This window comes from Battus philenor, unplaced genomic scaffold (genome assembly GCF_028537555.1).
Source record: "Battus philenor isolate CCGP_79_NKW_IND1 unplaced genomic scaffold, ilBatPhil1.0.hap1 SCAF_24, whole genome shotgun sequence".
Classification (NCBI taxonomy): Eukaryota; Metazoa; Arthropoda; class Insecta; order Lepidoptera; family Papilionidae; genus Battus; species Battus philenor.
This window is the reverse complement of record NW_027181687.1, coordinates 4,920,783-4,932,316: the sequence shown is the minus strand read 5'-3', so window position 1 is coordinate 4,932,316 and position 11,534 is coordinate 4,920,783. Positions and strand designations below refer to the sequence as shown.

Sequence of the window (11,534 nt, the reverse complement as noted above, 5' to 3'; positions counted from 1 at the left end):
TTAGCAGCGTAGGTACAGATGAAATGAATATGCTGATAATAAATGTTTTTGTCGAAGTAAAATGTCACAGAAGTCTGTCAGCCGACTTATGTTTTGCTTTAATGCGACTCATATGATACCACGTTTAAACATTCTTTACGATTTTTACTGGTATATGTTTGCCGATGTGTGAACTGCAAGCAGATATCAATAACACATGCATCACACGACATTTAAAAAATGCTATGCCTAGTGGATAAATCCGTTACATTTTTATGTTTCAATATTTACATACCATTCAATTTTTAATAATTAATAATTGGAAATAAAATTAAATGATTAGTGGTATTTTATTTAAATTCAGCACCTAAATTGCCTATAGTATAACTATTAATATATATCTGTCTTAATTTACAATTTTAAAGCAACTGTTAAGAAGAAAATACGTTTCAAATAATGGTAATACTATTTAAAATTTAACACGTAAATTTCAAAACGATTATAAAATTGTTCATATTTTCATCACGTTTGCCACGGGCCTTGTGGCGCAATGGATAACGCGTCTGACTACGGATCAGAAGATTCCAGGTTCGAATCCTGGCAAGGTCGATTTCTTCTTCTTTTTTTAAAAGTCTAAATGTTCTGTTCTTTTTTGACTTTATTAAGGTTTTATTCTATTATTGATGATTAAAGCTTTATACTGAAAAATTATTTTAAATTGAATAAGAACTTTATTTTCATTGAAACTAAACTTAAATTGTACATGCCTTGTCCAAATTCCAATAAGCGTTTAAATTTCGAACTCGCAATAATAATAACTGAAAAGTATTGTAGCCGCAGTGGCCAGTAATATGAAGCGTTCTCCTGAACACTACATTGATTTTGTAACTTATATCACCTGGTAGCACAGATACGATCAGACTGTTTTTATTTAACTTCGTAATAAAATAGAAAATAAAATATTTTCTTATCTTCAACATTAAGTCTCTTCAGCCGGTTGCCGAGGCAAAGTTTCATAAGTACAATTCCCTCATCAATCTTCGTCTTGTAATCAGTTTTGCAATCTCCAACTCCGTTGCTTCAGCGCGCAAGTCGATTCCAACCGACCATCAGTCTTGCTTGAGTTTAATAAAATTAAGAAATATTGTCGTTTTAACGTTTTTGCTTTTCTCTATCTAGGTTCTTACCTTTGGATCGGGTCAAGTGGATAAATTATTGAATAAAATGTTAAAGCGATCTTACTTTATGTATTTTTTCCACATTTACATAATATTTGTTTTATCTTTAAATATAGAATGATTATAGATGTAAAAGTTTTAACAGGATGTATGTATAGCAAAAAGATTAAAAGTTTTTACACCCATTTCCACACATATAAAGTAATCACTTTGGAATATGTTACATTTTTTTCCATTGCTATGCAACAGGTCAATAACCTCTGGCCCTACAGCCTGCCGGGACAGATAATAAACAATAATTATTTTAATATGTAGTAATTCGAATCTTGTAAAAGCTTTTTTTATGTTATCGATAAGTTGTTTATAATTTCTAAACCATTTGTTTTTGGAAAAGGGATACATAACATTAGTTAATAGAAACTGAACTATACATTCACCCTTTTTAAGTTGTTACACCATTAAACAATCTCAGCCTTAATGACTTGGAATATTTTTTTATTGCCGAATAGAGGTCGGCTAGGTACGGATTTTGTAAAATTCAACTCGCAAAGAGGGTTAAAGACAGTAAATTTTAAAATATAGCTCCCATTACATAACTAAAATATTTTTGGACATCTCAAAAATTTCCAAGAATTTGTTTTATAATATATGGTATTAATATATATTATTTTATTATATTTTGGTAAGCTTTATGTAATTGTATTTTAAATGTAATTATTATTCAGTTTTATTATCTGGATTAATAATAACTGACAACTTCAATGTATCGTGTGACACATTACGTTATTTATTCCTTTCTGTCTCTTTATTAAATATTTAAAAATTGATAAAATATAATGAATACGTTTAAAAAATAATTAAGATTTTTCTTTATAAATCTATGATGTACCTCACCCCTAGTACTTAACATAATTACCTATAATAATTGTCTTTTTAATTCTTATAATATATTGTATATAATCTGTTGAGTTTCTGGCACGCTTTTATTCGCAGGTCTGTAATCAGAGTTGGTGGTAGTTAGCTGCTTATAATGTTAAAATAATCAAATATTCAAAAATGCATGACTAAGCTTTCTAGAATATTTTGAATTTAAAATTTAAATATCAGCACCTAGGTATTTCTATTGCACGGTATAACAAATTTCAAGAGGTTTACCAACACGCCAGCAGATTATCTTTTACGAGCCCTGTGTATAACGTCAGATAATTTACAGCCCTAAGTTTGGCACCACCGCCAAATCCCGGACACGTTCGGTGCATAGAATATATAAAATTAAGTACCCATAACTACTAAATTTAGTAAATTTAAAGCTATCAAGCCGCATCGTACTTAGAAAAGATAATTGTTAATGTTGTTTTTTTAGAATTTTAACAAAGCATAATTCAAGTTATTCTATTATTTACGCAGATGAATAAAACAGTTAATATTATCATTTCAGCCATTTCAATCTATATATGAAAGCGAGAGAGTCTCTTAATAGAAAGTTTCGTAAGGATAATATTATAATACAGCTCTTTAGATTTAATTCAGAACATTAGAATAAGTATAGAGAATAATTTCAATGATTATGTCAATTTAGTTCTAAGGTAGATAAAGAGCGTCGTAGATCGTGGGTCGCCAGTTCGATTCCCGGGGCACAATCTTATATAATTCATACTTCGTGTATTAATTATATACAACTGCCACTGCTCACATACAAGCTTCCAGAAGTTGGGCAGCAACGTCTTCTGCTCCTAAGGTGGCTATTATGTTATATCCTTCCATAGATATCTTTGGGAGAAGCCTGTGCATGTTTAAAAACACCAATCACATAAATGTCTTTTTTAGTTATATAGCTTTTTCGCCTCCTAGTCTATTAGCCAACCATGTAAACCATTTAAGATACGTATAACATTAAAATAATAAAGAAAATAAATTAGTTTTTCAATTAAATTTTAAATAAGTTCATTAGTAATATATAAAAGCTTTAAAGTGGTTAAAATATAGTTCATTTACTGTCGATTAATGTATAGCTAGATTGTACCATCCAAAAGTCAACTTGCAGAAATAACAAATTACGTCATAATAATATAGTAAGGAAAATGAATTATGGTTTAATATTTGTCGCTGCAGATTTTGTAGCGCCAGAAGATGTTGGAGTGTCATATTCCCATAGAAAACATAAATCAATATAACATAGTTCAAAGTGATCATTTTAAAAGAGGTATCAAAGCTTTGAATATTTTCCATTCGAATGCATTTAAGTCTATAACCAATCACCATGTACAACGATGTCTTCACTGTTCAATCAAAGGTTTTGGACGTGAAATAAAATGTTCATTTCGATGGTATCTTATCTCTATAAACAGAGTATGCTGTTTAACAATGTAAGGTTTGACATAATTAAAATGTATCAAAATGAAAATTCGATACTTTCAGGAATTTTCAATATTAGGAAAAAGCAATATTTCAACATTAAAGACGTGTTTGAGGTGCACTAATGCCCGGCTTATAGACGACGACAAAGCGCGTCGGGGAATCTTTATTAAATGGCTCGACACAAGACTTAAAAATTTGCCAGCGTAGCAAAATAGACATTCCCTACTGATAACGTACTAAGTTATTATATGTTAACGTATTTTGTGATTTTAGATTATCTGAGTTTTTTCATAATGATTAGATGTTTGTAGAAAGTCATTACAATGTTGATAAATTTATTCGTATTCTTATACATATAAAATCTTTTACAGTAACTACTTGTATACTAAATGATAAGGCTGCAAGAAGAGCACAGTCTGATGATAACTAGAGTGAGATGTAACTTCCTTATAATGGTATCCTCTATCCAAAAGTGTCTTAATCTGAGAAGTGTTCATATCAAACTTAGAAGAGGTTTACATGGGAACGCTTCTATTACTGCCCACGACAACCGTAATATATTTTAGAGTTCAGGTGTTTTTGTTATCTTTATTTAAATTTGAACAATATCAGCGATGATACGCTGCTATTGCGTTTGAATCGAAATGTTCTGCGATATGTAATCTGTATATATGAAAACACGTGGCATATTCACATCTGGATTTAATTTTCCTTACCGTCGACGAAGGGACAACATGCAAGGATTGTAATACACCTCCACCGGATAATTGGTATAAAAATGTGTCATTTATATATACGTAAATTAATTTATATGAAACATAAAATATCTTTACACGTTTCGTAAACTTTATATAGTCCTGCGCTATTAACTGCAGTACCTGTTTTAGAATACATCTTTATCAAAATGATACAAAAATATAAAAGTTCCTAGAAATTCCTAAATTAGGCACAGTTTTGAGAAGTAATTATATTAATAAAACATAATTTAGAGGAATTCCTTGAGCGTCAAATATTAAGATTTGTGTAAGTGTATGTGTGTGTGTATATAAATCATTGTGTGGGTTTGTGTGAGGGGAACGGTTAAATTATTGCATGCATGTGAATGTAAGTTATCAAAGAGAGCCAACGATAGTTTCGGTCTCCTGGTAGTTTAAATTATTTAGCACATTACTGATTTTTTTGTACATTGAACTATGTCTGTGAAAATATTGAACAAATATTACGTATACATTTAGCAAAACCATCTTTTGTATCTCGTTAGTTTGAGCGCCGGAATACCATTTTGCTGGTCTTTGACTCAGAGCACGAGCTAAGTCGGTAGAACCACTTCGTGAAATTGAATTTCATTTCGTCCGTTCGTGTTGCTATGCCATTACGTAATTGACGAACAACTAATAACATTACGAACTTAATGTTTTTCTATTATTGTATTGAATTATTGAACATGAAGTTATATATTAAAGTTATTATTTACTTAAAAATATGATATTTATCGATATTAATATCATATAAAAAATGTGATTGCAGGTTTTTATCATACGAATATAATGGAAAAATTTTGTAAATATATTATTATGCAAAACGTTGACTAAAAGTTAACTCGTAAAAGTTACCTGTTTTAGATGGTTAAAATTGAAAACAGATAGAAAGGCGTTAGCCCAGCGGTAAAAGACTGAGACTTGCGATCGTAAGGTTGCAAGTTCGATTCTCAGGATACAATGTAATATAACTCACAATTTGTGTATTGATTGGGTACATATTTGGGTATACATTGTGTATACATAGGTTTACCACTGCTCACAAATAAATTTCAAAAAGATGGACAGCAGCATCCTCTGCGTACCATAATACCAAACTACAATCGCCAAACGCAACCCTTGGCAGGCAGGTTGGTGGGCTGAAAAGATGAGTAATGTTTAATTTTAAAAATGTATAAAAACGTACAATTATCATCGATGCCCTAACTAAGAGTGCCATTTAGATATTATATAAGCAATATCTTAACTTTGTATGTGAAAGGCTGAAATTTTGAAATTTGATAAGAATATTTATTATATTAAGCAAAAGTCAACTTAGATCGTGTTTTCTTTGCAAGAAGATTACATTTTTTTTCAAACTATCCTCCGTACATAAAACTGGACCAGAATACTTTGAAAATTAAAAAAATGTAGCCGGAGAAATGTAAGAAATGTAGACGATACCTAATATTTATATATTTTAAAAAAGTGATAATGATTGTTTTACGAACAATAAAGGAAGAATCAAAATTGACTCTCTCCTACTAAAAAAAATTTAATAAATTCTCAATATTTTAATCCATGCCCTTTTACCCCATCTATATGTATCTACGTTAATTTTGTACACGATAACCGAATTATCGTAGGTATTCTATATAAGCAATATCTTCAAGTCTAGTCTGGCTATTCGTGTTACTTACCGTACCGTTAACTAGTGTGACGTCACATCTAAAACTAACGTAAATCAGAGACAAGACGGAAACCGACCGCTATATATTAAGGTTGGGGTGCCCATGTTCATGAATGCGTACGAATTTGCGTGCAATTTGAAAACAATGCTCGCTGATTAAACAAATAACTTTTAAGTTTTTGTCTTATATATAGTTCTGGCACATATTCCTAGTATAATTTGTTTTAATAACAATGTTAATGTATTTTAAATATCTATTTTTTATACGAAATTTCATAGTTTATTTATTTATGGAGTAATTACGTATCAGTCTGACTGAAATGTTTAATTTTCAGAAACTTTATTGTGTATTTTATTTTGAAAGGCGAAAACGAAGCTATTTACTATTATCGAAAGGGTGAACCAATTAGGGTCAAATAACATCGAATATAAAGCTTTTTAGATAAACCATCTTCCTAGGATTTATTGGGGCAATAAAAATACTCATTTAAAAAAAAATTAATACAAAGCAATATTAATTGATATTGTAAAAAAATATTACTTCATTACATGTGTGTGGAAATTTTACATCAATGTTAATATTATTTTTTTTAATATTTTTTGCAATAGGGCGATTGATATTCCATACTGAAATAATGGTGAGAGTTGATATTAACATCTTTATGGTTCTGAATCATTTCTGTTAAACAAATATATACATTTGATATGGACGAAAAAATTCGTTGCTACCAAAGAACCAGAACACGGGATGACCATTTCAGGTCGCTTCCAACCAAGTTGTGTGACAGTCTAATGCCCTGTTATAAATCTATGAAAGGCCTATGTCCAACAGTGAATATTCAATGCTGAATTAAAGATGATGATGATGGATGATCTATCTAAAGCCGCCTTAGAGACAACATCCAGTGATTAGAGAGGTACTGAAAGAGGAAGCATGGAGGTAAATTAAACGTGATATGTAAACACGTGGTGATGTAAAGAATTTTGTTTTAAGTTTACGAACATGTCCTGGTTACGACAAACATCGAGTCGACTGTCCTCTATCATCTCATGTGCGTCATGTTGATCACTTTTGGAGCAAACTAAACCGATATAGTAGTAAAAAAAAATATTGTTAGGGGTGGCATTGAATTCTTTTCCTTTTATTACACCAGAATACAGTCAACTTTAAAAATATGATATAAACTATTATTATTACTTAGAATAGCTTTACATATGATTATATATACGCAGTTGTTATTTATTTATATTATTAATGAAGGTATTTGAGTTCGCTCGCTCGGAAGTATGTATCTTAAGACGCAGCTTAGCGAAATAAATGTCTTCCGATCAATCGGTAGACAAGAAATGAGGGGATATTTATTTCAGTGAAAGAGTCGCTAGGTTAATATCACAATAATAAAAAAATCTTTTTTGAATTCTACACAAGAGTTTACGATTTCTTTCATGAATGCTATTTTTTTAAAGATTTTTCTTCTTGTTTTTTTAAATTTATCATTAAAAAAAACTATGGCACATTTTCTTTGTGTTTTTTTTTTAAATTTTTTGTAATATTATATTGATATCACGTATAATAAGTTTTTGTACTTAATCTATATTTTTTTAAATAATCTGTGGTAATGGTTATAAAGCAAATACAATAAGCAATATTTAAAAGTGTCAACTACGTTTAAAAAGTTTAAATTCAGTGTTGCCAATAGTAGTTTATGCGCCATATGCAATCTCCGTAATCAGCAAACTGTTCGAGCCAAGTGCATTGAAATTTATTGTCTAAATAGGCATTTCTGAATTGGTATAGTTGGCTGTGTATAATTGGAGATTTGCTGGCCATATTTTGGTTCTTTTTGTTTGTCAAAATTTTTGAGATGGATATGTTTTGCATAACTACGTCTTTGGTTTGTGGACAATATCAATTACGTTATGTTGCTGGTAGACTATGAGTCCATTTATTTATTTAATTCATGGTATCTAGGGTCTTCGACAGAGGCCATTCGTGAATGTAAAATTCTAACTATACAATTTTAAGTGATAGTATAGCTTGGAAATTAAATGTTTTATTACTATAATATAGTAGTTTGTAGAAGTGACACATAAAACAAAATTTATTGTTATGATATGATTGATATGATTGCATGTTCTTATAGTGGAGTAAAAGTTGATACAAATTTTTATCAAATTGGACTCTCGAGTTTGAATAATTCAAAGTGAAAAATAAAGTAAATAAATTAATGACTCTAATCTATTGCATTATGCCATTAAAGGCTTCTTCAATACTTGACACTTGATAAAATTCAGTCAAGCGTTATTTAAAAAAAAATATTCATCGTTAAGTTAATATGTCATTGTTATCATTTCAACAGTATGACTTCCACTGCTGGACATAAAATTTCTCAAAATCCAACTATATATATATATATAGAAACGGTTTGAAACGGCCTGCATCCAGTCTCTTCCAACGATCTTAAGCTCGTCTATTAACTTTGTGGGCCTCCACTGTTAAACCAAGTTATATGTTAATTAGAAAAGATAATTAATTTGAAAATGACTAAAATTATATTACTCTGGTTCCTATCGAAGGTAACTTTTATTCCCTTTTACCCGTTAAATAGTAAACCGTCACATTTGTTTTTATTTCGTTTGAGTATAATATTTATTAACGTGTGGTTACATATTTTAAATAATGTATCACAAACACGTGTCTCCGGCTATTACGTTTCGCTTTCGTGTTTTGCTTTCAAAGGCACGACATCTAATAAGGCTTTTAGCGGCGTGCTTTGTCGTCGTCCATTAGCCGAGGGCGGGCGGGCAACGAACGTCTTTTATATTACAATGTAGTCATTTCCTTTTAAATGCCGGCGGAATAATAAATTGGATATGCCGGATAAAAACGTGTTTCTGACATTTAAAATTAAGTGTTAACTACAACTTCAACTTTTAAAATCTAAAAATGGCCAGTAAGAAATGTAAACACAATTAAAAATTCGTCAAAGTGTGACACCTACAATACGAACGTTTGAGCGTTTTACTGTATGAAAAATATGTGATAGGTTACCTTTTTACAGTTTTTCGTGAATAAGAATCGAAGGAGATCCTTAGAAGAACCTAGGTAATCAATCGACTTAGCTCAAAGAATTGTTTGTTTGAAATAGTAGAATCGACGGCCGTGGGGGCCTATAGGTAGTCGAGTGGGAAACATGAAATAGTAGACGCGGCGTGGATAGACGCCCCTCTAGGTAAACCGATATGTCAGTTAAGGTAGCGGAAAGTCAGAAGCGCACAACCAGTCGAAGGAGGGCTATGCCTTTCTGTGGGAGTATATCGACTGATATGATAATAAAGATTTACGAAACACGAAGTGAATGTTTATAGATGACTGTCATTAATAATTATTATCTGTACACATCTGTTACCCTCATGTCAAAGGATATCGAGAATTATCTAAAAACATTTAGTAAAATTCGGGTACGCGGAAATAATATGGGACATATAACTCATTCAAATGGGTTTAGGTGAACAAACCGTAATCACATTTGAGTTCATCGGGGTACGGATGAATTTCTATTGCTTTTGTTTTAATTAACCGAACCATTCGTGCATGGTATGTTCCTATTCCCTCTTTTACATTGTACATGATCAAAAAATGCAGTCTTCGTGTTGTAGTTATATATAGTAAAATTTTGGGTAAGTATAAAAAATACTATTTAAATTATCGCTGCAGTTGCGATGCATGTTGATAGTTAAATAATTAATTGTTAAAGTTAACACATATTTTTGTATTGTCGAAGATATAATAAAGAATCAGCGGCACAGAGAAATCTTCTCAAAACTCAAAACGTTTTTAGGATGATATCCGAAAGAAAATTTTCTGAAAAGATATTGTATTTAAATAAGAACTAACAATAAATTAATAAGAGTGGTATCTGAAATGTTGTCATTATGCCAATTGAGTAATTATTAAATACTCTACTTCAAATTCAATAAAAATATTCTAGGGGCCTAAAAAACAAAATGCTAACAAAAGTTAAGTCACAGCTAAATCACTATATCTTATCTATATATATTAATCTATCTAGGTGTATAATACAAGCAAGTACGAGTAATTAAAAATTACCGTGTTACAACTTGATAGTGCTGTAGCTTAAGCGGCTACGTCGTAGCTGATAGCCGTAGCACATATGAACGGCTAATGGTATCGGTAAATAAAAAAGTCGTATAGAAGGAAAAACTCAATACTACTCATTTAACATTACATATCGAGTCAAGGTACGTTACATAGAATTTTCTAGAGTTATAACAAGTCATATTTTTATAACTGAGCTGTAACTGACCAAAGAGGCTATGATTTTTTATTTTGTTTTAAAATACGTCAAACGTCTACTGGTTAATTTAATTTCATAAAATTTATTGAATAGGTAACAAAAGATTTTTCCCTTTAGGTTAAAAATAAAACTAAAAAGAAAGCCGGCCTTATCTCTTAAGGCCATTTCTTACAGACAATCACTTTTTAGAAAGCGATATATAATTTTCAAAATTAAATTTAGAATGTTTTTATTCAAGTGCACCATCTGCATGCACATCTGAATCGTCGATTATTTTAACATTATAAATAGTAAACTATCACTGACTAGGAACGCTGATCTGCTGGGAAGAGCCGGCCAAAAACTGAATAGTTCCTATTTTAAACAAAATTTATCAATTTTAAATGTAAAAGAGACAACAAACCGAAAAAAATGTTTGATACATTTCAATCCACTAAAATCATGTGAAGACTATAATAAGACTTATTTTATAATTTATCTTTAGTAATAATATAAATTAAGATTTAAAACTAAGAAAAGGTACGTCTAAGTTATCTTGTGGATCTTTATTATATCTGCATACACCCATGCCAATTGAGGGCGTACAAACTTTATGAAGACGAAATTTACAACGTATTTTTTATTTTTATTTCTTGTACTTATAATGTGCCACTATTTTTAATTTAAAACATGAAAAAATTATATTGCGAAGCAACCGTAAGAATAACAATTTCTTTAAAATAAACATCATTAAGGAGGTCTCTGGGTCTTAAATTATAAATAGCTCGCACAGCTCTTCTCTGAATAATAATTATAGATTTAATATTGGCGGCACTGCCATACAATAAAATTTTAAATTACGCGTATGCATAGGATGTCAACCCGAAAGGTAGAGGACTTTGTTAATGTTCTCAGAAGATGCTGGAAGGGGGTTTCCTATCTGTTTTATAGGAAATTTATGGGGGAGACCCACGTCAAGTGAATGTCCTGCAGCTGAAATAATGATGAATGATAATGGACAGTAAGACGTCCACGTTCTTCTTTTATAAAAAGTTGAGAGTAATATGTCTTTACAGGCTTAGTTTTTTAATTTTAAAATCTGTAAATTATTGTAATATACAAGCAACATATAGCTATGCTTGAGTAAGATTTTTGTAATTTTGGAACAAAAGAATATCTAAAACGCTTCACTAGCTCTCGTTACTTTGAGATATATGCACATATCGGCAACTTAATAATGTTTTTAAATCACAGTGATATTTTTTGGTTCAACTTTTCAATTAATTCATCACAG

General features: G+C 30.5%; 1 non-coding gene across 1 annotated transcript; it reads left to right on the top strand.

Moving 5' to 3' along the window:
* Positions 1 to 515: 515 nt before the first annotated feature.
* Positions 516 to 588, top strand: TRNAR-ACG (transfer RNA arginine (anticodon ACG)). Its single transcript has one exon. It is a non-coding gene; the product is annotated as a tRNA-Arg (tRNA).
* The last annotated feature ends 10,946 nt before the right edge of the window (positions 589 to 11,534 follow it).